Source organism: Macaca fascicularis, chromosome 1 (assembly GCF_037993035.2).
Source record: "Macaca fascicularis isolate 582-1 chromosome 1, T2T-MFA8v1.1".
NCBI lineage: Eukaryota > Metazoa > Chordata > Mammalia > Primates > Cercopithecidae > Macaca > Macaca fascicularis.
This window is the reverse complement of record NC_088375.1, coordinates 188,844,214-188,867,443: the sequence shown is the minus strand read 5'-3', so window position 1 is coordinate 188,867,443 and position 23,230 is coordinate 188,844,214. Positions and strand designations below refer to the sequence as shown.

Below are 23,230 nucleotides of genomic sequence, written 5' to 3'. Positions count from 1 at the left end.
ATACTTTACAGAAGTAAATACAAACTCAGGCTGTACACCTGTGTTCCAGGTCTTACTCCTGCCACTTAGTAATCATATGACGCTCTACAAGTCACTAAACTTCTTTAAGCCTCTATTTTCTCATCTTTAAAATCAAAATAATGTTAAGACTTTCCTCATGGAGTTTTCAGGATGAAATGAGACAATCCATTTAAAATAGCATAATGCCGGATTTGTAGTTAAATTTAGAGGCAGCCAAAAGCTACCTCCCTACATAGTGAACTATAACCTAATTTAATATATAAACTACCTGCAACCTAACCTGAGAGTATACTCCTGTAACAAGTAGCTGAGTCTCAGTCAAGCATAGCAGCCAAATTTTCAACCAATCATATAGGCTGAATATTGCCAAAGCATGTTCAAATAAGGCAAACACCTGAACTGCAGCCCATCAGGCTACTTCTGTATGTCATTTGTTTCTCTGGCCGTAAATATAGCCTACATGTATTGGGGGATGGAGCATTCTGAACTGCATTTGATACTGAATGCTAACTGGTTCATTAATCTCTCTATTTTTTTGAGACAGGGACTTGCTTAGTCACCCAGGGTGGAGTGCAATGACATGGCTCACTGCAGCCTGGACCTCCTGGGCTTGAGTGATGCTTCTGCCTCAGGCTGCTCCCTCCCTCACCTTTCCCAGTAGCTGGGACCACAGTTTTTTTTTCTTATTATTTGTAATGGGGGTTGGGGGTGGGGGCTCCCTGTGCTGCCCAGGCTGGTCTCAAACTTCTGGGCTCAAGCAATCCTCCAGTCTCCGCCTCTGCCTCCCAGAGTGCTGGAATTACAGGGGTGAGCCACCGCACCTGGCAAATCTGTTTTTTGTTCAATTAAGTCATTAAATTTAACTTGTCTCAGGTTTTTCATTTAACAATATGAACAAAATTGTGTATTTTTTTTTTCTTTTTATGCCTTGGTACTTCAAGTAGTTATTAGTATCTGTGATACAGTAAGAAATATTGTATATATTTCTTAACATATGTGTATATTTCTTCTGTATATATATAATTACCGTGATATGGTAAGAAATATATATATTCCTTATATATATAGCTGGGACCACAGATGCGTACCACCATGCCTGGCTAATTTTTTGACTTTTTTGTAGAGACAGGATTTGGCTATGTTGTGCAGGCTAGTCTCTGCTGGGCGAGGTGTCAGAACCCCAGCAGTGGAGAGTGGTTGGCTCACTGGTTGTAAAAGAATTTACTGACAGCAGTATAGGTTTAGAAAGGAAAGTTTTATTAGATAGAATGCTGCAGCAGAGTGCAGTACAGTGCTTCATTCAGCAAGAGAGGACTGTGTTGCGGTGGATTTTCCTTAGGGGTATTTATGGACTTTAAAGCAGAGCCTTAGGGTAATTTGGATCCTATTAGTTATGTAGGCCATGATAAATTATTACATTTGTAGACTTTGGGTGCCTTGATGTCAGCAAGGGTTGCAAAATGAGTTTTGACATGCATGCATCCTGGAGATGTATAGAAATTCTAGTTATGTATACATTTTTGGGAAAGAAGCCTGGTACCAGACGCTGGCTTTATATAATAGAGAAGTCTAATTACTTTTTGATTTTTCAGATAAGGAGTTTTTGTCTCCAGATGGTCTGCTTGATTGCCACGAGGTGATCATTGTATTCTTCTGTGTCGAACTCCCAGGCTCAAGCGATCCACCTGCTTTGGCCTCCCTAAGTACTGACTGGGATTATAGGAATGAGCCACTGTACCTGGCTGGTACTTTTATCTGAAATTGAGAATACAGGAAAAGGAACAGGTTTTGGGGAGGAAATTAATGAGTATGATTCTCAGATGATGACAGGTAATCTGGTGTACATATCCTTTTAAAATTATTGATATGAAATTTACGTAACAAAATCAACCATTTTAAAGTGAACAATTCAGTGGCATTTAGTACTGGCAGATCTGTTTTTCACAATACAACTGCCACCTCTATCTAGTTGCAAAACCCGTCTGTTACTTTAGATTTAAACCTCTTATCCATTAAGCCCTTTCTCCCCACTCCCCTTCCATGCAATTTGCATTTTGTCTCTATGGAGTTCTCTATTCTGGATATTTTATATAAATAGTATTATACATATGTGACCTTCTGTATCTGGTTTATTTCATTTAGCATAATGTTTGGATGTTCATCCACATTCTAGCATATATTGGTACTTTATTCCTTTTTTTGGTTGAATAATATCTCATTGTATGTGTCCAACACAACTTTTTATCCATTGATGGACACTGGGCTGTTTCCACCTTTTGGATACTGTGAATAGTGCTGCTATGAACTATACATGTACTTGTGTACTTGTCTTCAATTCTATGGGGGATATACCTGAGGTGGAATCGCAAAGAAATATGGTAATTTAACTTTTTGAGGAATTACCAAACTTCTCCGTAATAGCTTTCCATTTTACAGTTCCTCTAGCAGTGTACCGAAGGTTTCAATTTCTCTATATCTTTGTCAACTTGTTATATTCCATTTAAAAAATTATTGTTTAATTATACTATCCTGGTGAGTATGAAGTGGTACTTCATTGTGGTTTTGATTTGTAGTTCTGTGATGACTAATGATGTTGAGCATCTTTTCGTGTGTTTTTTGACCATTTATATATCTTCTTTGGAAAAATGTCTGTACAAGTCTTTTGCCCATTTGTAATTGAATTTTTGTTGTTGTTGAGTTTTAAGTTTGTTATATATTCTGGATATTAGACCCTTAGTTTTATGATTTCCAAATATTTTCTCCCATTCTTGTTATCTTTTTAGTTTGTTGATAATGTCCTTTGAAGTTTAAAAATGCCCTTGATGAAGTCCAACTTATCTGTGTTTTTCTGTTGCTGCTTATGCTTTTGGTTTCATATCTAAGAATCCTTTGCCAGCTCCAAGGTCATGATTTATTTCTAGGTTTTTTTCTATGAATTTTATGGTTTTACCTCTTAAAGAGATTTACTTCATTGACCCATTTTGAGTCAGTTTTTATATTCAGTGTGAGGTAAGAGTTTATTTTTTTGCATGTGGATATCTACTTTTTAGGTATCCTTTCAAGAGTTATATGTCCAGAGTAAAGCATAGCAGTTTAGGGCTATAGATGTGGACTTGGAAGCTGTGGATTAAATCACCATGGGAGAGAGTACGGAGAAAAGGAATGTAGGGGAGCATGAAAAAATTACATGTGAAAGGATAGATAATGTTAGTGAAGTATTCAACTTGGTTAAGAACTGTAGGAGTTTAGATAAAGTGCATTCACTTGAGAATTGCTGTCCTTTTCACTCTTGGTTTTTCTTTTTGTAAGAAGAACTTGTTTCTAATGCCATCTAGTGTCTTTTCAAAGGTATACGAGTAATGTTAAGAGGTTTTAAAATAAAAGTTGTGAAATTTCATGAAACTTGAGCAGTATATTAGCGGTCTTAGCTTACTCTCAAGAGCATCCTTAAGAGAGAAGTAAAAGAATGCATTAATTACTTTGAACAAATTCAGAGCTGAATTTCATCTTGAATTGTTAAGCATTTTTTATCCTCTCTTTTGTGTTAATTTGTAAAGAATTTAGGATACCTTAAAAATAGTGATGTCTAAATTTTTTTTTCTTATCTTGAATTTGTCTTACAAAAATTATAGACAGCCTTACTTTTTTGTTTTGGTTTTTGTTTTTGAGACAGGGTCTTGCTCTGTCACCCAGGCTGGAGTGCAGTGGTGCAGCCTTGGCTCACCGCAGCGTTAACTTCCTAGGCTGAAGTGATTCTCCTGCCTCAGCCTCCTGAGTAGCTGGGACTACAGGCGTGGGCCACCATACCTGGCTAATTTTTATTTTTATTTGCTTATTTTAAAACTTTTATTTATTTATTTATTTATTTGAGATGGAGTTTCACTCTTGTTGCCCAAGTTGGAGGGCAATGACGCAATCTTGGCTCACTACAACCTCCGACTCCCGGGTCAAGTGATTCTCCTGCCTCAGTTTCCTGAGTAGCTGGGATTACAGGTGCCTGCCACCACGCCCAGCTAATTTTTAGTATTTTTAGTAGAGATGGTGTTTCACCATGTTGGTCAGGCTGGTCCCAAACTCCTGGCCTCAAGTGATCCACCCGCCTCAGTCTCCCAAAGTGCTGGAATTATAGATGTGAGCCACTGCTCCCAGCTTAATTTTTATTTTTAAACTTTTTGTAGAGATGGGACTTTACAGTGTTTGCCAGTTTGGTCTTAAGCCCCTGGACTCAGGCAATCCTCCTGCCTCGGACTTCAAACTGTCGGGATTACAGTTGTGAGCCACTGCACCTGCCAAACCTCTAAAATTTTAAAAGGCATTTAAAATAAAAAAAATTTTTAGATAAATTGGTTGGTTGATTGGTGTGTTAGTCCATTTTCTGCTGCTATGACAGAATACTCGAAACTGGGTAATTTATAAGGAACCAAGATTTATTTCTTAGAGTTCTAGGGGCTCAGAGGCCCAAGATCAAGGTACCAGCATCTGGTGAGGGCTTTCTTGCTGTTTCCTCACATGGCAGAAAGTGGAAGGGCAGTAGAGAAGAAATCCATTCCTGCAAGCACTTTTTATAGTGACGTTAATCCATTCATGAGAACAGAGCTTTCACGACCTAAACACCTCTCAAAAGGCCCAACCTCCCACCACTGTCGCATTGGGAATTACATTTCCAGCACGTGGATTTTGGGGAACATTCATACCATAGCAGTTGAGGTTACAGAAAGAGCTCTTACTGAATTTGTTGATGGTTAGAATACATGGGAGAATGTTTATGCAAGTGTTTGGTAAGGTGTCATGTATGTCAAGGAGAATGGCATTATTAAACCACCAGTAAAAAGTTATAAGTACAGGTTTTGTTTTTACTCTTGTACAAAAATTGTCAGAGCTAGTCTTTTTGTTTTTTTCCTTTTCCTTTTTTGAAATTGCAGAAATAAATTTTATTTTTAATTTTCAGAGGTTAAAAAAAGTTATGATACTTTAAATTGTTAACAAGACTTAGTTGATATCCAATTAACCTAATACAGCATTCATGTTTTTATTATTTTCTTGAAAAGACTCAAATACACCTGCATTGTGCTCTTTTAAAAACATATTAAGGATACTTGCATTTAACAAGTTTTTTGAGGGAGAACATTGTACAACATTCATGTTTTTCATGATACTGAAAATACTGAATTGTATGTCAATTTAATTTGTCTCTTAGAGGAAATAGTAACATAATTAAAATCACTGGTTCTCTAATCTTTAGTTCTCTCTCCACAAGTAAAACCTATCACTTTTCACAATAAAAAAACAAAAAATAATATACAGTTAAAAGGAGCTAAACTGAAATTCTTTATCCTCTTTTTCTTTTTTTGAGATGGAGTCTCACTCCGTTGCCCAGGCTGGAGTGCAGTGGTGTGATCTGGCTCACTGCAAGCTCCGCCTCTCAGGTTCACACCATTCTCCCACCTCAGCCTCCTGAGTAGCTGGGACTACAGGCGCCCCCTCACCATGCCTGGCTAAGTTTTTGTATTTTTAGTAGAGATGGGGTTTCACTGTGTTAGCCAGGATGGTCTTGATCTCCTGACCTCGTGATCTGCCCACCTTGGCCTCCTAAAGTGCTGGGATTACAGGCATGAGCCACCAAGTCCAGCCTGTTTATCCCCATTTCAAAAGATAAATTAATTGTGGGAGATAATAACAATCATCACGGATTTTTTTTTAACCATTTAACTCTGGTTCAAAAGATAAATAATAGTCTATAATCCACCAGTGTATACAAATTTCTTATCACATTTTCCCTTATGTTGTAAAGAAAGGAAAATAGGTTTAATGTTTAAAAGAAGGATTAATTTGACATTATTACTGAAAGACAATTTTGCTATTATCACAGCCCAAAAAGTACCCACAGGAATCTTTTAGGAAACAGGTTACTGTCCATTTCACAAAATGTGAAATTAGGTGATTGTAAATATACAAGAAAAACAAAACATTTTCTGTCCTTAGTTATATGGCTCCCTCCCGGCCTGAAATTCAGATGAAAAAGATTAAACAACTTTTGCAGATCATATCTATCTATTTTAGCAACTTAATGTAAATGAAAAGCAATCTTCATTTTAAAGTAAATGTCATAGGCCGGGTGTGGTGGGTCACGCCTGTAATTCCAGCACTTTGGGAGTCTGAGGCGGGTGAATCACGAGGTCAGAAGTTCAAGACCAGCCTGGCCAACATGGTGAAATGCTGTCTCTACTAAAAAAACACAAAACAAATTAGTTGGGTGTGGTGGTGGGTGCCTGTAATCCCAGCAACCTGGGAGGCTTAGGCAGGAGAATTGCTTGAACCTGGCAGGTGGAGGTTGCAGTGAGTCGAGATGTTACCACTGCACTCCAGCCCAGGTGACAGTGCAAGACTCCGTCTTTTAAAAAAAAAAAATCTTAACACCATTTTTGAAACTGCAAATGAAACTCTCATCGTATAAGAGAATGCCAACATCAAATTCTTGTATCTTGATGATTATGTACCATAATCAATGAATGCAATTTGAAGCTCTCAAATTATTCATTTTGAATTCAAGTGAAGACCGTTAGGCTACTGCAGTCATTTCCTCATCTGAGTCATTTGATTCATCGTTTAGTTCCAATTCCCCTAAATCTTGGTCTACAATTATAATAGTTTTCCTCTTGCACTTCTTGGAAATTGCGTCAGTGTAGATTTTTCTCATTTTAATGTTTGGCAGTTTCTTCAGATCAAAGTCTCATTCCCTAAATGTTTTCAGATTACTTGCATTTAGAATGTCTGGATTCTCAAGGCCATATCCTTCATACTGCTGTCCCTCCCGCTCCATTGTCTGCTTGATGATGGTGTCCTGGGAACAGTGCCGCCTCCCCTGCCTGTTGCTCAATCTGCTCCAGCTCACTGCTAAATTTATTTAAGTACCTTTCAGTTAGTTCACAGGCATCTTTGTTTGAATATCTTTTTTTGGGGGGGATCAAGATGATTTTGAAACCATTGCAGTTTTTCACCAATAAGATTGAAACACAAGGCCTTTTCATTCTTCAATTTTTCCTTTTTTTCTTGTTTGTGGGCCTTTGTCATAATTTGAACTGCTTTTCTACTATATGGATGAATGACTTTTTTTTTTCCCGTCCTGCACTTTTTCCCTTTGGTGCTTTAGGCATGGTGACGTCCTTGCGGCCACGGAGGAGCTCCGCACCCTAGACCCAGGCAGTCTCACCAACCACAAGAGCAGCAGCTCACATGAGTACCCGGGCCAAATCCCATGTTGGGCCTCCCTTTCTCTTTTTTTTTTTAAGATGAAGTTTTGCCATATTGCCCAGGCTGGTCTCGAACTCCTGGGTTCAAGCCATCTCCCCACCTCAGCTTCCCAAAGGGTGTGAGCCACCATGCCCGGCCAGTACTAGTCTTTTAATTAGGCCATTATTGTCATGTGTTGCTTTGCACTGGTATATTTATAGTGCTGAGCAAAGATTGAAAAGGAGTGCTACTGGTACATTCTATCATGCAGACAATATAATTATTAGTGCTAATTAGTTGCAATAGAGAACTAGTATTTACTAGACCCTATTCCTAGTTTAACGTATGTTCTTCTTTATTTTCTCAGGAACATTGAGTGAGTTGTCATTCTTCATTTTTGCGATATGTCTTATCTATAGAATGTATAGGGAACAAGGCTGGTTTCAGCATGTGTAGACTGGTGGCCTTAAGAGATAGGAATGTTAAGAAATAGTAGTAGTGTGCAATAAACCATTAATATAGCAGTCTTAGAAGGGCTATCCTTAGAAGGGCTTGTGCGGAAGGTCGACTCTTGGCTGGTATCTGGAAACTTGAATGGTAAATAGTTTCCTACAATGATCAAAATTTCCTTGAATGATAAGAATGACTTACTGTGCAAACAATGTGATTTATGCTGAACATTTACCTTCCTTCTGGGAGTCTGAAATTTTGGTATGTAATAGGCAAGAGGGTGCCTGTGTGAGCAGCTCCATTAAAAACTTTGAATGGCTGGGCGCAGTGGCTCACACCTGTAATCCCAGCACTTTGGGAGGCCGAGGTGGGCGGATCATGAGGTCAGGAGATCAAGACCATCCTGGCAAACACGGTGAAACCCTGTCCCTACTAAAAAAAATACAAAAAAATTAGCCAGGCATGGTGGCAGGTGCCTGTAGTCCCAGCTACTCGGGAGGCTGAGGCAGGAGAATGGCATGAACCCAGGAGGTGGAGCTTGCAGCGAGCCAAGATCGTGCCACTGCACTCCAGCCTGGGTGACAGAGCAAGACTCCGTCTCAAAAAGAAAAAAAAAAACAAAACAAAACTTTGAACACTGAGTCTTTGTTGAGCTTTCCCAGTAGACAACATTTCATGGATATAGTTACCAGGCGTTGCTAGAAGAAATAAGTGTGTCTTATGTGGCTTCACTGGGAGCGAACTCTGAGAAGCTTGTGCTTGGTCTTTTCCAGACTTTGCCTCATGTACCTTTTCCATATGCTGATTATATGCAGGGTCCTGTGAGTACTCCTGGAGGATCGTGGAACCTGGGGGTGGTCTTGGTGACCCTTGACACAGTAGTCTTCGAAGGATTTATGAAAATAGTTTAGGGTATAGCCAGAGTAATCAGGCAAGAAAAAGAAATAAAGGGCATTCACGTAGGAAGAGAGGAGGTCAGATTATCCCTGTTTGCAGATGACATGATTTTATATGTAGAAAACCCCATCATCTTGGCCCAAAAGCTCCTTCAGCTGATAAACAAATTCAGCAAAGTTTCAGGACACCAAATTAACATACAAAAAATCACTAGCGTTCCTATCCACCAACAGCCAAGCTGGGAGCCGAATCAGGAAGGCAGTCCCATTCACGATTACCACAAAAAGAATACAATACCTAGGAATATAGCTAACCAGGGAGGTGCAAGATTGCTACAATGAGAATTACAAAACTCTGCTCAAGGAAATCAGAGAAGACACAAACAAATGAAAAAACATACCATGCTCATGGATAGGAAGACTCAATGTCATTAAAATGGCCATACTGCCGAAGCAGTTTACGGATTCAATGCTATTCCTATCAAACTACCAAGAACATTCTTCACAGAACTAGAAAAAATGATTTTAAAATTCATATGGAACGAAAAAAGAGCTTGAATAGCCAAGGCAGTCCTAGGCAAAGAGAACAAAATTGGGGACCTCACGTTACCCGACTTCAAGCTGTACTGCAGGGCTACAGTAACCAAACAGCATGTTAACTGGTACAAAAGGCACATAGATTGATGGAACTTTATTTCTGGGAGAAATAAAGCTGCACACCTACGACCATGTGATCTGTAACAAAACTGACAAAAACGAGAAATGGGGAAAAGACTCCCTATTCAAGAAGTGATGCTGCGATGACTGGCTAGCCATATGCAGAAGATTAAAACTGGACCCACTCGTTTTTTTGTTTTTTTTTGAGACGGAGTCTCGCTCTGTAGCCCAGGCTAGAGTGCAGTGGTACGATATTGGCTCACTGCAAGCTCTGCCTGCCGGGTTCACGCTACTCTCTTGCCTCAGCCTCCTAAGTAGCTGGGACTACAGGCTCCTGCCACCATGCCCGGCTAATTTTTTGTGTTTTTTTTTTTTTTTTTTTTTTTTTTTGAGACGGAGTCTCACGCTGTTGCCCAGGCTGGAGTGCAGTGGCGCGATCTTGGCTCACTGCAAGCTCCGCCTCCCGGGTTCCCGCCATTCTCCTGCCTCAGCCTCCTGAGTAGCTGGGACTACAGGCGCCCGCCACCGCGCCCGGCTAATTTTTTGTATTTTTAGTAGAGACGGGGTTTCACTGTGGTCTCGATCTCCTGACCTTGTGATCCGCCCGCCTCGGCCTCCCAAAGTGCTGGGATTACAGGCTTGAGCCACCGCGCCCGGCCATTTTTTGTGTTTTTAATAGAGACGGGGTTTCACCGTGTTGGCCAGGATGGTCTTGATCTCCTGACCTTATGATCCTCCCGCCTCTGCTTCCCAATAAAGCTGGACCCCTTCTTTACACCATATACAAAAATCCACTCAAGATGGATTAAAGACTTAAATGTAAAACCCAAAACTAAAAACCCTGGAGGACAACCTAGGCAATACCATCCTGGACATAGGAATGGGCAAAATGTTCATACAAAGACACCAAAAGCAATCTCAATAAAAGCAAAAATTGGCAAGTGCGATCTAATTAAACTTAAGAGCTACAACAAAAGAAATGATAAGCAGAGTAAACAGACAGTCCATAGAATGGGAGAAAATGTTTGCAAATTGTGCATCTGTCAAAGGTCTAATATCCAGCATCTATAAGGAACTTAAACAAATTTACAAGAGAAAAACAACCCCATTAAAAAGTGGGCAAAGGACATGAACAGACACTTTTCTTTTTTTCTTTTTTCTTTTTTTTTTTGAGACAGAGTCTCACTCTGTCTCCAGGCTGGAGTGCAGTGGCGTGATCTTGGCTCACTGCAACCTCTACCTCCTGGGTTCAAGCTGTTCTGCCTCAGCCTCTTGAGTAGCTGGGACTACAGGCGCGTGCCACCATGCCCAGCTCATTTTTGTATTTTTGGTAGAGACAGGATTTCACCATGTTGGCCGGGATGGTCTCAATCTCTTGACCTTGTGATCCACCTGCCTTGGCCTCCCAAAGTGCTGGAATTACAGGCGTGAGCCACTGCACCCGGCTGAACAGACGCTTTTCAAAAGAAGGCATACATATGGCCAACAAGCATATGAAGAAAAGCTCAATATCACTGAGCATTAGAAGAATACAAATCAAAACCACAGTGAGATACCATCTCACACCAGTCAGAATGGCTCTTGTTAAAAGGTGAAAAAAAAACCCAAAAAAACCCAGATGTTACCAAGGTGGCAATGAAAAGGGAACATTTATACACTATTGGGAGTGTAAATTAGTTCAACCATTGTGGAAAGCAGTGTAGGGATTCCTCAGAGAGCTAAAAGCAGAACTGCCATTTTACCCAGCAATCCCTTTACTTGGTGTATACCCAGAGGAATGTAAATTATTCAGCTATAAAGACATGTGCACGTGAATGTTCATTGCAGCACTATTCACAGTAGCAAAGACATGGAATCAGCCTAAATGCATATCAGTGACAGATTGGATAAAGAAAATTTGGTTCATATACACCACGGAATACTATGCAGCCATGAAAAAGAAACGAGATTATTTCTTGTTTAGGACTATGGATGGAGCTGGAGGCTACTATCCTAAGCAAACTAACACAGGAACAGAAAACCAAATACCACATATTCTCACTTACAAATGGGAGTCGAATGATGAGAACTCATGAACACAAAGAAGGGAATAATAAACATTGGGGTCTACTGGAGAGTGGGAGGAGAGAGTGCTGCAGAAAAAATAAGTATCGCTACTAGGCCATTGACATATATAACAGACCTTTACATGTACCCACCCCCCAACCCTGAATCTAAAATGAAAAAAAAAGATTAAAGGTAATCTCTTCAGATTTACATTAATGGTAGGGGTTGAAAGTTGTTTAGTGTGTAATGACTTAAGGTCTTTTCATAGCATCTGAGACAGCCATCGTTTCCTCTGTTACTATTTGTCCTGGAATTGGCATTGCTTGCTTTGTACCTTTAGGATGGTGTGATGGTTAATACTGAGTGTCAACTTGATTGGATTGAAGGATGCAAAGTATTGACCCTGGGTGTGTCTGTGAAGTTGTTGTCAAAGGAGATTAACATTTGAGTCAGTGGGCTGGGAAAGGCAGACCCCCCCCTTAATCTGGGTGACCACCATCTAATCAGCTGCTGCCAGCACAGCTAGAGAATATAAAGCAGGCAGAAAAATGTGAAAAGGTTAGACTGGCCTAGCCACCCAGCCTACATTTTTCTCCCATGCTGGATGCTTCCTGCCCTCAAATATTGGACTCCAAGTTCTTCAGTTTGGGACTTGGACTGGCTCTCCTTGCTCCTCAGCTTGCAGACAGCTTATTGTGGGACCTTGTGACCATGTGAGTTAATACTTAAAAAACTCCTCTTTGTATATATGTATCTATCCTATTAGTTCTGTCCCTCTAGGGAATCCTGGCTAATACAGATGGTATTGCTTCTGCCATGTCCCCTTCATGTACTTTATGGTTTGTAAAGGAGATTGAAAGAGCAGCACTCTGTTTTCTTGGCCTGTTAACTCTTTGTATCGGGTCTTATGTTCCTCGTTTTCATTATTTTTATACAGTTAATATTATATGTGTGCCCACTATTTTAAAGTATTATACTGGGGACTGTACGTGATAAAAAAGAATAAGATACATACCTCATAAGCTGCTTCATCTGGGCCTGTTTCTTCTTTTTTTCCTGTACTTTGCCTAAGCTTAGTAAGTCTTCTTCTGCTTTTTTTTTTTTCATTTTCTGCCTCAGGATTTCCTGACTGATATTTTATATTTGTGAATACAGTTAACAGTTTAGGCACTAACAAACTCTCTTAGAATGTTCATCTTATTTCCCATATTTGCAAAATTGTTTTACCCTATATAATGACATCTTTTGGAGCATATACTGTGGTGTGTGTGTGAGAGAGAGAGAACAGAGAGCAATCACAGTTTGTTACTATGTTTAATGAGAGAGAGAATTTTAGGAAGAATTGTGAGTTAAGATATTCTGTCATTGTTTAACATATGGATTGTATATATAATAAATGGTTTATTAATAATGCAAACTCTGATACGCTAAACTGAATTTATTGTAGTTCATTTGGTTCTGCGATCCACTTGAAACTAATTTGCAAATTTTCAGCATAAATTGCTTATTACACAGAAACATTTGTCTGTTGCAGGACTTGGGAAATAATCTTGCAAGAATGTTGTAAAGTTAAAGGTAAATTGACCAAGGATAGTACCAATTCTTTGGCAGAGAGATACAAAAGGGGGATAACATCAATATAATTGTAATCTTGAGGATAATATTGTTTAGGTAGACCTTTAAATTGAGGCCATGGCATGTCTGGGCTGTTGGGTCCCTTTCTAAATCTCATCTGGTTTAAGTTAGTAATAAGATATACTATATCCATATGTTGTCTAGATTTTTATTCATTCAGCAGACATATTTCTAGTTCTCATGGGGTATCAGGAATTGTGGTGAATGCAGGAGAAATTCAGATATGATATATAAGACATTGTTCTTGCTCTTAGGGAACTACTTAACTAGTAATCGTATGATTGCCATAATAGAGAACTGTGTGAGGCATGGTTTGATCACAACAGCGGTGATCAGTTCTGGATGTGGGTGGGATTTAAAAGCTTAATAATGATAATGCTTGAGTTGAGTTTTAAAGAATGATTAGAAGTGAACAGGCATATCAGGAGTGTCTGTGAAGGAATAAATTTTTCTAGGGAATGAAGGAAAGCTTCATGGAAGAGGTAGCATTTGAGCTGGACTCTAAAGGATAGGGAAGATTTAGACAGTGAAAGATTGAGCCTGGGGAGGGACTGGGCCTTTCTGGAGTAGAGAACATGCTGTAAAGGTATGGTTGTTTAAAATCTGTGAAATGACAAGTAGTTTATTTAGGCTGGAGTATGGAATTTATTTATTCATACTATATGGCAGTCATTGTGCCTAGTGCTGGCTGCATCTTAGTAAACAAAACAGACATGGTCCCTGTCTTCATGGAGCCTCAGGGAAGGAGTGGAATGGTAGCTTGTGAATAGTAGGTTGAGTAGATAGGATTAAATAGTGAAGGAGTTTGAATATTAAGTGGAGGCATTAGGACTTAATTTTTAGGTAGCGAGGAGCACTGGAGGATTATTGAAATGGTTGCAAATGTTTGACTATGGCACTGAAGAGAGAGTAGAGTGAAGGGGATCTTGTTTAGAGGTGATAGCTGGAGTTAAAGGATAGTGTGCCGATATAATAAATAAGTAGGTCGGTGAGAAGAGAGATCAGTGTCTGTTAAGTGGTCAGAGAATTTTTTTTTTTTTCCGAGATGGAGTCTCACTTGCCCAGGCTGGAGTGCAGTAGCACGAACTTGGCTCACTGCAAGCTCTGCCTCCCGGGTTCATGCCCTTCTTCTGCCTCAGCCTCCAGAGTAGCTGGGACTACAGGCGGCTGCCACCATGCCGGCTAATTTTTTTGTATTTTTTTTAGTAGAGATGGGGTTTCACTGTGTTAGCCAGGATGGTCTTGATCTCCTGACCTCGTGATCCCCCGCCTCGGCCTCCCAAAGTGCTGGGATTTCAGGCGTGAGCTACTGCGCCCGGCCTAGAGAATATTTTTTGATTGAATGAGGGCTTTTGTGTCTGCTCGTGTTCTTTACTCTCTGGGTACCTTTCTTGCTTTTCTCATCAATTGTCTCTTTCACTTTCTTCCATTTTATTTACCCACCCTTATTCTGTCCCTTTTTCCTAATTGGCTCATTCATGAAATTTGTTTTATTTTATTTATTTTTTTTGAGACGGAGTTTCGCTCTTGTTGCTCAGGCTGCAGTCCAGTGTCACAATCTCGACTCACCGTAACCTTCTTCTCCCGGGTTCAAGCAATTCTCCTGCCTCAGCCTCCCGAGTAGCTGGGATTACAGACATGTGCCAACACACCCAACTAATTTTGTATTTTTAGTAGAGATAGGGTTTCTCCATGTTGGTCAGGCTGGTCTCCAACTCCCGACCTCGGATGATTCGCCCGTCTTGGCTTCCCAAAGTGCTGGGATTATAGGCATGAGCCACCATGCCCAGCCTATGAAATATATTTTAGATTATTTTCTGGAACTAATTATCTAATAGTTATCTTTTGCTTAGGAAACTCTAATGACTCTTATACTTATTATTACAAAGACTTGATATATCTTAGAGAATGATTCCGTTAACCAAAAAACAAGAATATGGTAGGATAGATCTAGGAGTGAGAAAAAGAGCTTTAAGTTTGAGGTGTCTATATGTTAAACAAATGGTTGACCAGCACAAGCAATTGTGTTTAGAGCTCAGGAAATTTGTGATAGAGATGTAGATTTAAGAGTCAAAGATTCATCAGTATGAAAATGGCAGCTGAAGCTATGAAGGTGGATGAGTTCACTCAAGGAAGAACACGGAAGGATTAAAAGACAAGGACAAACCTTTGGGGGAACCCCTCTTCTGTTATATGGTGGTCTTCTTTAGGACAGAGATCATGTGTCTCTCAATTTAATAAACCATTTTTGACTCCTGTATGCCAGGCACAGAGAAGAATAAAATGTGATCTTTGTGCTTAGCAAGATCCCAGGCTTTTAGGATGAAGAGAGATGTGTAGTCAGCAGTGCAGAGCAAAAGATACCCTAAGGCATGAAGATAAACTGCTCTTGAGTCTTGCATCTTCAATATCTGTCTCATTACTACACTCAGTATGATTGGGTAGTTAGCTTTTTTGCTCTTATAAGGAGTGTAATCAATTTGTGGAATGTTTTATATTGCTGTATTTAAAAAGAAACCAACTAGTCCTTTCAACAAATTAGTTGCTTTGTATGTATATTGACTTTGATTTTAATGTTTCTGTAGACTAATAGTATTAAATGGAATAAAAAGGATGTTTGCCACTGTGTTTTAAATGAAAATGCCTGGAGAATTGTGAGTAGGAAGATGTATATTGAAATAAACCATATAATTGCTCTTAATGGGTGATAAGAATTGATTCCCCACCTTCTTTTATTCTTTCGGTAACCTTTAGCAAATATTTATTTAGTACTTCTTACTAGCGTATATGGGCAGTGTTGATTATAGAGGGTTTTTTTTCCCTTGTGGAATTTAGAGCTTCCTGGGGTGTCAGATATTAACAGATTTTCAAAGGAATAAGTTAAAGTCAACGTTTATGTAATTATATAGCTGTAAATAGCAATGAAAGTTATGTCAGTGCTATCAAAGAACCACATAGTGTTTATACTATAAATAAAGTGAATCTGGGTGTTTTGTTAAACTCATATTTCTGTATGAAATTATGGTCCATCTCTGTACAGTGACTTCTGATCTGCATTATTAATACTTCTGACAGTAAAACTTTTTGAGACATTTTATTGTGTATTCTATAGTTTTCAGTTTAGGTTCCTGATTATGAATGCAAATATGAATTGCTATATTGTGCCTATTAAAGAAATTGATGGGGATCTAATCTAGCCTTGTCACTTTGACTGATTGTAGCTCTCATTATCAGCTTATGGTAGCAGTCTGTTAGCTGCAGTGTATTGAAGGGCCTCAGCTGTTTCCCTTTAGCACAATTGTTGATGTAGATGAGAAGCATGGCTCATTGGCATTTTAGAATATCAGTTTCATGGGGAAAAGAATAATATTCTTTAAACATAGGATACACAATCCTCTTTGTGCTTAAAGTGTCATATTAAAAAACTCTTTTAGATTTATACTTGGTATTGTTTTACTTGATACTTGCCTATTTGTATAAATAGTCAGAGAGTAGTTTAACAATAGTCGTATCCTTCCCTTAGAAGTAATGAAGACATTCACTAGTATTTCCATATCAGCTAGCATTGCTTGTAGTAGAGCCAATCTTGAATGGCATATTTACAGCATGATTAGAAATATAATATTTGTGAGGTTATATCCTATGTGCTAAAGACTATGCTGAGTATTTTGAAATGTACGAATTGATTTACTGCTTGTATCAGCCCCATGAAATAGGGATGCTTACTCAATTAATGTATAAGTTGAGGAAATGGATGTTTAAAGAAGTTATGTAACCTGCCCAGGTTCACACAGATGGTTCATGACAGAAGTATGGTTTCAGTCTGAAACTCTCTTATGCAGAGCCAGTGCTCTTAATCCATCTGATGATATGTTTGTCACTGTTTTGTGATCACTTTATCTGGGAAACTTCTGTCTTGATTTCACTTGCACTATTGTTGTTGAGAAACTGTAGGAACACTTTTTCTTCAGTGTTCTTACAACCCCTTTTTTTCATCTAAAACGAGATAGAAAAAAGATGGAATGTTAGAGCAAGGTAGATTAAACTGGGCACCCTGTATTTTTATTTGCCAAACCCAGCAACCCTAAACAGGGAGGAACCTCAGAGCAATTGATTCAAGGGACCCGGATGACTTTCAAACTTTGCTGCAAATTGGAATCATCTGGGAGTCATTAAAAAAAAAAAAATACTGGGGTGCCTGACTCCCAGTCCCAAATTTAATTGGTATGGAATGTGTCCCAGAGATCAAGATTTTTTTAGAGCTCCCCAGGTTGATTCTCATGTGCATCAAAGTTTGGGAGTCCCTGAAATATGGGAAGCTCAAGGCTTTAAAGGACTTAAAAAAATTTGTGCATGGTAGTTTATTTACCTCTTTCTTAGCAATATTACAAAAATGCTGTTGTAAGTATCAGTGTTCACATATCATTTCATACTGATGTTTATATCTAGGACAGAGACTCTGAAATTGGATTGCTGTACAAGGCTGCATTCGTATATTTGCTGTACAAGGCTGCATTCATATATTATTTTAATAGGTATTGTTTTTAACAGTTTACTTTCCACCTACAATATCTGAAAGCATTTCTTACATTTCTACATTATTAGATATTAAAACTCATCATTTTTGCCACACTGTATTTCTTTTTAAAATCTTGTCTCAGTGTGGCAGCTCATGCCTGTAATCCCAATGCTTTGGAAGGTAAGGCAGGAGCATTGCTTCAAGTCTACCAAAAATAAAAATAAAAATAAAAACTTATCCAGGTATAGTAGCATGTGCGTGTAGTCGTAAGCTACTGAGGAGGCTGAGGTGGGAGGATTGCTTGAGCTAAGGAGTTCAGGACTGCAGTGAGCTATGATCACACCACTGCACTAGAGCCTAGGTGTTACAAAGCAAGACCATGTCTCTAAAACCAGAAAAAAACAGTTTCATCCATTTAATACATTTAGTCATCTATTAATAGTCTGAAAATCCCTGCCTTTTTTTTTTGTTGTTGTTAGACGGAGTCTCACTCTGTCCCCCAGGCTGGAGTGCAGTGGCATGATCTCCACTTACTGCAACCTTCGCCTCCCAGGTTCAAGTGATTCTCCTGCCTCAGCCTCCAGAATACCTGGGACTACAGGCATGCGCCACCACACCCTGCTAATTTTTGCATTTTTAGAAGAGACGGGGTTGGCCAGGCTGGTCTTGAACTCTTGGCCTCAAGTGATCTGCCTCCCTTGGCCTCCCAAAATGCTGGGATTATTGGTGTGAGCCACTACACCCAGCTGGAAAATCTTTGTCTTAACTGGTGTATTTAGTCCATTTACTTACTTGTGCTTATTGATGTATTTGGATATTTATCTGCTGTCTTATTTGGTACTCTTCGGCCTGCCCTGTTTCCTTTTTTTCCTGTTTTCTTTTGTACTGATAGGTTGTTATTTTTGTTTTTACTCTCCCAACCCCAAGTAGTTTAGAAATTATACAGTGTTCCTTTTCTTTTAGTAAGGTTGACCTACTACTTGCAACATGCACATTGTAGCTTGGGTATTTTTGTTGTTTCCTTATTATATTTAGGTCAAGTATTATTTTATATATTTCTGTTCATAGCATACCCAGTAACTGTTGAGATAATAATTGGTTTTAAGTCGCCAGATATAAAATCATCCATCAAATATTGTTTCTTAGGTGTGTCAGCTATATTAGATCAGTATAGATTTTGCCAAGAAAGACTAAGAGGAGAATCAAATATTTATTTATTTATTTATTTATTTGCAGTTGCAAGATTTAGTAGAGTGAAAACAGAGCTCCCATACAAAGGGAGGGTATCCAAAGAGGGTAGCCGTTGCTGGCTCGAATGCCTGGGTTTATATCCCGATCATTGTCCCTCCTGCTGTGCTCTCAGGCAATATATGATTGGCTATTTCTTTACCTCCTGTTTTTGCCTAATTAGCATTTTAGTGAGCTCTCTTTCCTACCTGATTGGTCGGGTCTGAGCTAAGTTGCAAGCCCCATGTTTAAAGGTAGACGCGGTCACCTTCCCAGCTAGGCTTAGGGATTTTTAGTTGGCCTGGGAAATCCAGCTAGTCCTGTCTCTCAGACCCCGCTCTCGACAGGAAAACCCAAGTGCTGTTGGGGAGGTTGGCTGATGACCTCTCTACGGCTTCCTGCTGAATTGGGGCATAGTAGGGGTTGTGCAGTTGAGATTTCCTTGGGAGGGGTGCCTTCAATGTCATCAACATTGGAGCGTGGGCTAGCATGCTGGTCCAGGGGTCCGCAGTAGATCTTAGTCACGAAGTGCATCTGGGGCTCCATTTGAAGAACCGTTTGTAGTTTACAGCTTCAATTCTGGAAGAGACAAACTTAACAAGGAGGTTAAAGATACAGGGATTGAAATGTATGGCCTGCAGTGCAGGGGATTATTTCTTTGGCACACTTCACAGGCCCTGACTATCTGCTTGATAGTTTTGAAAAGTCCTGGTCCTGTAAATAATGCTTTGGCCATCTGATGGGTGCTATCAATGCCTAAGTGAAAAGTTTGGTGAAGGGTTTTAAGTCATTTCCATTGGTTAGCTGCAGGCAAAATTATTTTTCCTTCTTTGGTGGCTAGCCATCCTGAAGGGAGGAAAGTATGTCCTCGTGAGGTTTCCTATTCTAATTCTCCTGTGAGTACTGGGGCTTGGTTTCCTGGAGGGGGTTATCCCACACTAGGGATCCTTCTATAAGCATTTCTAATGGAGGGTCCCACCTTGTGGCTCTTTGGGCTTCAATATCTGCTTGGTGGTTTTCTTCTACTTATGTTTCCCTTTCCTTTTTTTTTTTTCTGATGACCCGGCAGTATAAGACTGCCACCTCTTTAGGTTTCTGTACCACCAATAATAATCTCCTAATGGCTTCCTGATGTTTGATAGGTGTTCCCTTGGAAGTTAGGAATTCCCTTTCTCTCCATATAGCTGCATGGGCATGGAGGACTAGGTAAGCAGACTTAGAATCTGTATATATATTTACCCTTTTTTCTTCTCCTAATTCTAGTGCCCGAGTGAGCGCTATTAGTTCTGCCAACTGAGCACTAGTTCCTGGAGTGAGGGGATTACTTTCAGGTATTCCGTTATCACTGACTACTGCGTACCCCACTTTGAAGTCCTTTTTCTACAAAGGAACTTCCATCAATATATAAGTTGAGGTCGGGATCAGTCCTCAACTAGGTTTGAGCAATTACTTGTTGACAGTTATGTTCTATCTTTTCTTTATTGTCTGGGAAGAAATGTGGCTGGGTTAAGAGTTGCACAAGTGTGCAGTCACAGCACTGGCCCTTCAAGTAGTAGAGGCTGATATTTAAGTAAACAGTTGTCTGACAGCCACGAGTCTCCTTTAGCAGCGAGTATGCCGTTCACATCATGAGATGTCCCCACAGTAAGATCTCTTCCCTGTATTATTTTAACTGCTTCAGATACTAAGACTGCTACTGCCACCACTACCCGTAAACAATGAGGCCAACCCTTTGCCACTACATCAATTTCCTTACTCGGGTATGCCACGGGTTGCAAGCGCGTCCCTCGGACCTGTGTAAGGACTCCTAGAGCTATTCCTGTTTTTTCTGTGACATATAAAGAAAAGTCTTGGCCCATTGACAAGCTTAACACAGGGGCTTGGGTTAGGGCCTTCTTTAGGACCTGGAAAGCCGCTGCTGCTTCATATGTCCATCTTACTAAATGGGTATTGGCTTTCTGAGTTTCCTTAATTAGTGTATATAATGGTCTGGCTATTTCGCTGTACCTGGGAATCCATATTCAGCAGAAACCTGTTATGCCAAGGAACCCTCTTAGTTGCTTTAGGGTTTTGGGATGAGGATAAGCCAGTATGGGCTGGATACGTTCCTCACTGAGGGCCCTGGTGCCTTTGGATAATTTTAGCACTAAGTAATTAACCTGCTGTGAGCAGAGCTGAGCCTTTGGTTTGGAAACCTTGTAGCCACAGGTGGCAAGGGAATTTAAGAGCGTTTGGGTGTCTTGATGGCACAAGGTTTCTGAAAGGGCAGCTAAAAGTAAATCATCCACATACCGAAGGACAAGAGTGTCCAGGTATGAGAACTGGCGCAAGTCTTGGGCTAATGCCTGGCCAAATAGATGAGGGCCATCCCTGAACCCTTGGGTAAAACAGTCCAGGTGAGTTGATACATTGGGTTCAAAGGATCTTCAAAGGCAGACAAGAATTGAGAGTCAGGATGTACAGGGATGCAGAAAAAGGCATCCTTAAGGTCCAGGACTGTAAACTACTCTGCTTCCTCTGGTATTTGGGAAAGCAGAGTATAAGGGTTGGATACAGCTGGGTGTAGAGGGACAACAGCCTCATTGAAAATCCTGAGATCTTGCACTTACCTCCACTATCTGTTGGGTTTCTGTACTCCTAAAATTGGACTATTGCAGGGGCTATTGCTTGGTTTTACTAGGCCTTGGGCTTTTAGGTCCTTAACAGTCTTTTGGAGTCCTTGTTGGGCCTCGGGTCTAAGGGGGTACTGCCTTTGTTAGGGAAAGGACGTGGAATCCTCTAGTTTAACTTGAACAGGATGGGCATTTTTGCTTGTCCATATTGTCTTTCTGTTGCCCAGACTTCAGGATTAATTCCTTCTTCAAGCAGGGGACAACAAATGGCTGTTCCTTCTATGTTCAGGTGTATAGTGGCCCCTGCTTTTGCTAGAATGTCTCTAACAAGGGAGTGGGGCTTTCAGGCATAATTAGAAAAGCATGTGAAAAGAGTAAAGTTCCCCAGTCACAGCTTAGTGACTGGGAGAAGTATCTAGTGACTGGCTGTCCTAGGACCCCTCGGATAGTGACAGATCTGGAGAACCCTTATCTGGGATAGGAGAGTAAGACTGAGAAGGCTGCACCAGTGTCCAGGAGACAGTTAACCTCCTGGCCCACAATGGTCAAGCATACCCGGGGCTTGACCCGGGAGGGTGATGGCATGGGCTGGGACTTGCCCTGGGTACCCTCAGTCTTGCTGCTGGATCATCTGGTTAGTGGCTTCTGACTCAGGGGACCTTCATCTCCTGGAACAGTTGGCCTTCCAGTGATTCCCTTGACATAAGGGGCATGGAGAGGGGGCGGCTTATTTCTACTTGGACAGTCTTTTTAAAAGTGTCCTTGTAGACCTTTAAAATAAGTCCTGGAAGCAAGCCCTATTAGGCATTCGATTTGCCCAGTTTTCCCTTTTCCAGAGCCTCCGAAGTCCGCTTGCCTGAGGGCCCTGACTAAAGCTGTGGCCTTTTTTTTTTTTTAATCTTGTTTGTCCCGTTCCGCCTGCTCCTCCTGATCTCTATTATAAAAAACCAACGTTGCCAAGTTCAGTAGGGTTTCTAAGTTTTGCTCCGGGCCTAAGGTGGACTTTTGAAGTTTTTTTCTAATGTCTGCAGCTGACTGAGTGATAAACTTATCCTTTAAGATTAGTCGGCCTTCAGTAGAGTCAGGTGACAGGGAGGTATGCTTTCTTAATGCCTCCCTTAGTCTCCCCAGAGAGGCAGTAGGATTTTCTTCCCTTTCCTGTGTTATAGTGGACATCATTGAGTAATTCACAGGCTTCTTCCTAGTTTTCCTTAGTCTTTTAGCATGCAAGTTAACAAATGTGTGCGGCACCAATCTCCATGTTCTGATTCTGTGTCCCAGTGACGGTCTATACTGGGAACTGCCTGCTGGCCTGTGGGGAATTGTTCTCTTTCCTCTGATGTCATCCTATCATTGACCTGACTGAGATACCAGAGATCGCCAAACTCTCGGGCTGCAGTTATGGCGGCACTTCTCTCATGTGGGGTTAGTGTCTGATTTAGTGGTAACATTGTATCTCTCCATATCAGATCAAAGGATTGTCCTAACCCTTGTACAACATCAATATTGCCATCAGGGTTATCTGAGAATTTACCTAGGTCTATTGTAATTTGCTTTATGTCTGAGAGAGAAAAAGGTACATGCCCTCTGGCTGGTCTGAATTCTCCTCCTCCCACTGCTTGGAGGGGGCATAATTGGGGAATATTGGCACTCTTTGGTTCATTGTTTACACCTTTGTCTATCTCCTTCTGGACCGTTTGGGTTGAAGGGGGGTCCTTATTAGTTGGGGAAGGAGTCTGGGGGACTCTGGGGTAGGGAGGTAGACTCTGAGGGCTTCCTGTAGGGCATAAATCACACTTTTTACAGAATTGTGAGTTGTCTTTTAATGAAAAGAAAGTTTGTACATATGGCACTTGACTCCATTTGCCTTCTTTTCTACAAAAGAGGTCTAGCTGTAAGATGGTGTCATAATTTATACTTTGCTCAGGAGGCCAGGT

The 23,230-nt window shown here is 40.4% G+C and overlaps 1 protein-coding gene and 1 pseudogene across 13 annotated transcripts in view; one reads left to right on the top strand and one right to left on the bottom strand.

Annotated features, from left to right (window-relative positions):
- Positions 1–23,230, top strand: part of MAST2 (microtubule associated serine/threonine kinase 2) — a 257,201-nt gene that overhangs the window by 46,049 nt on the left and 187,922 nt on the right. The gene's annotated exons all lie outside the window — the stretch shown is intronic.
- Positions 6,581–7,175, bottom strand: LOC102141090 (translation machinery-associated protein 16 pseudogene; annotated as a pseudogene).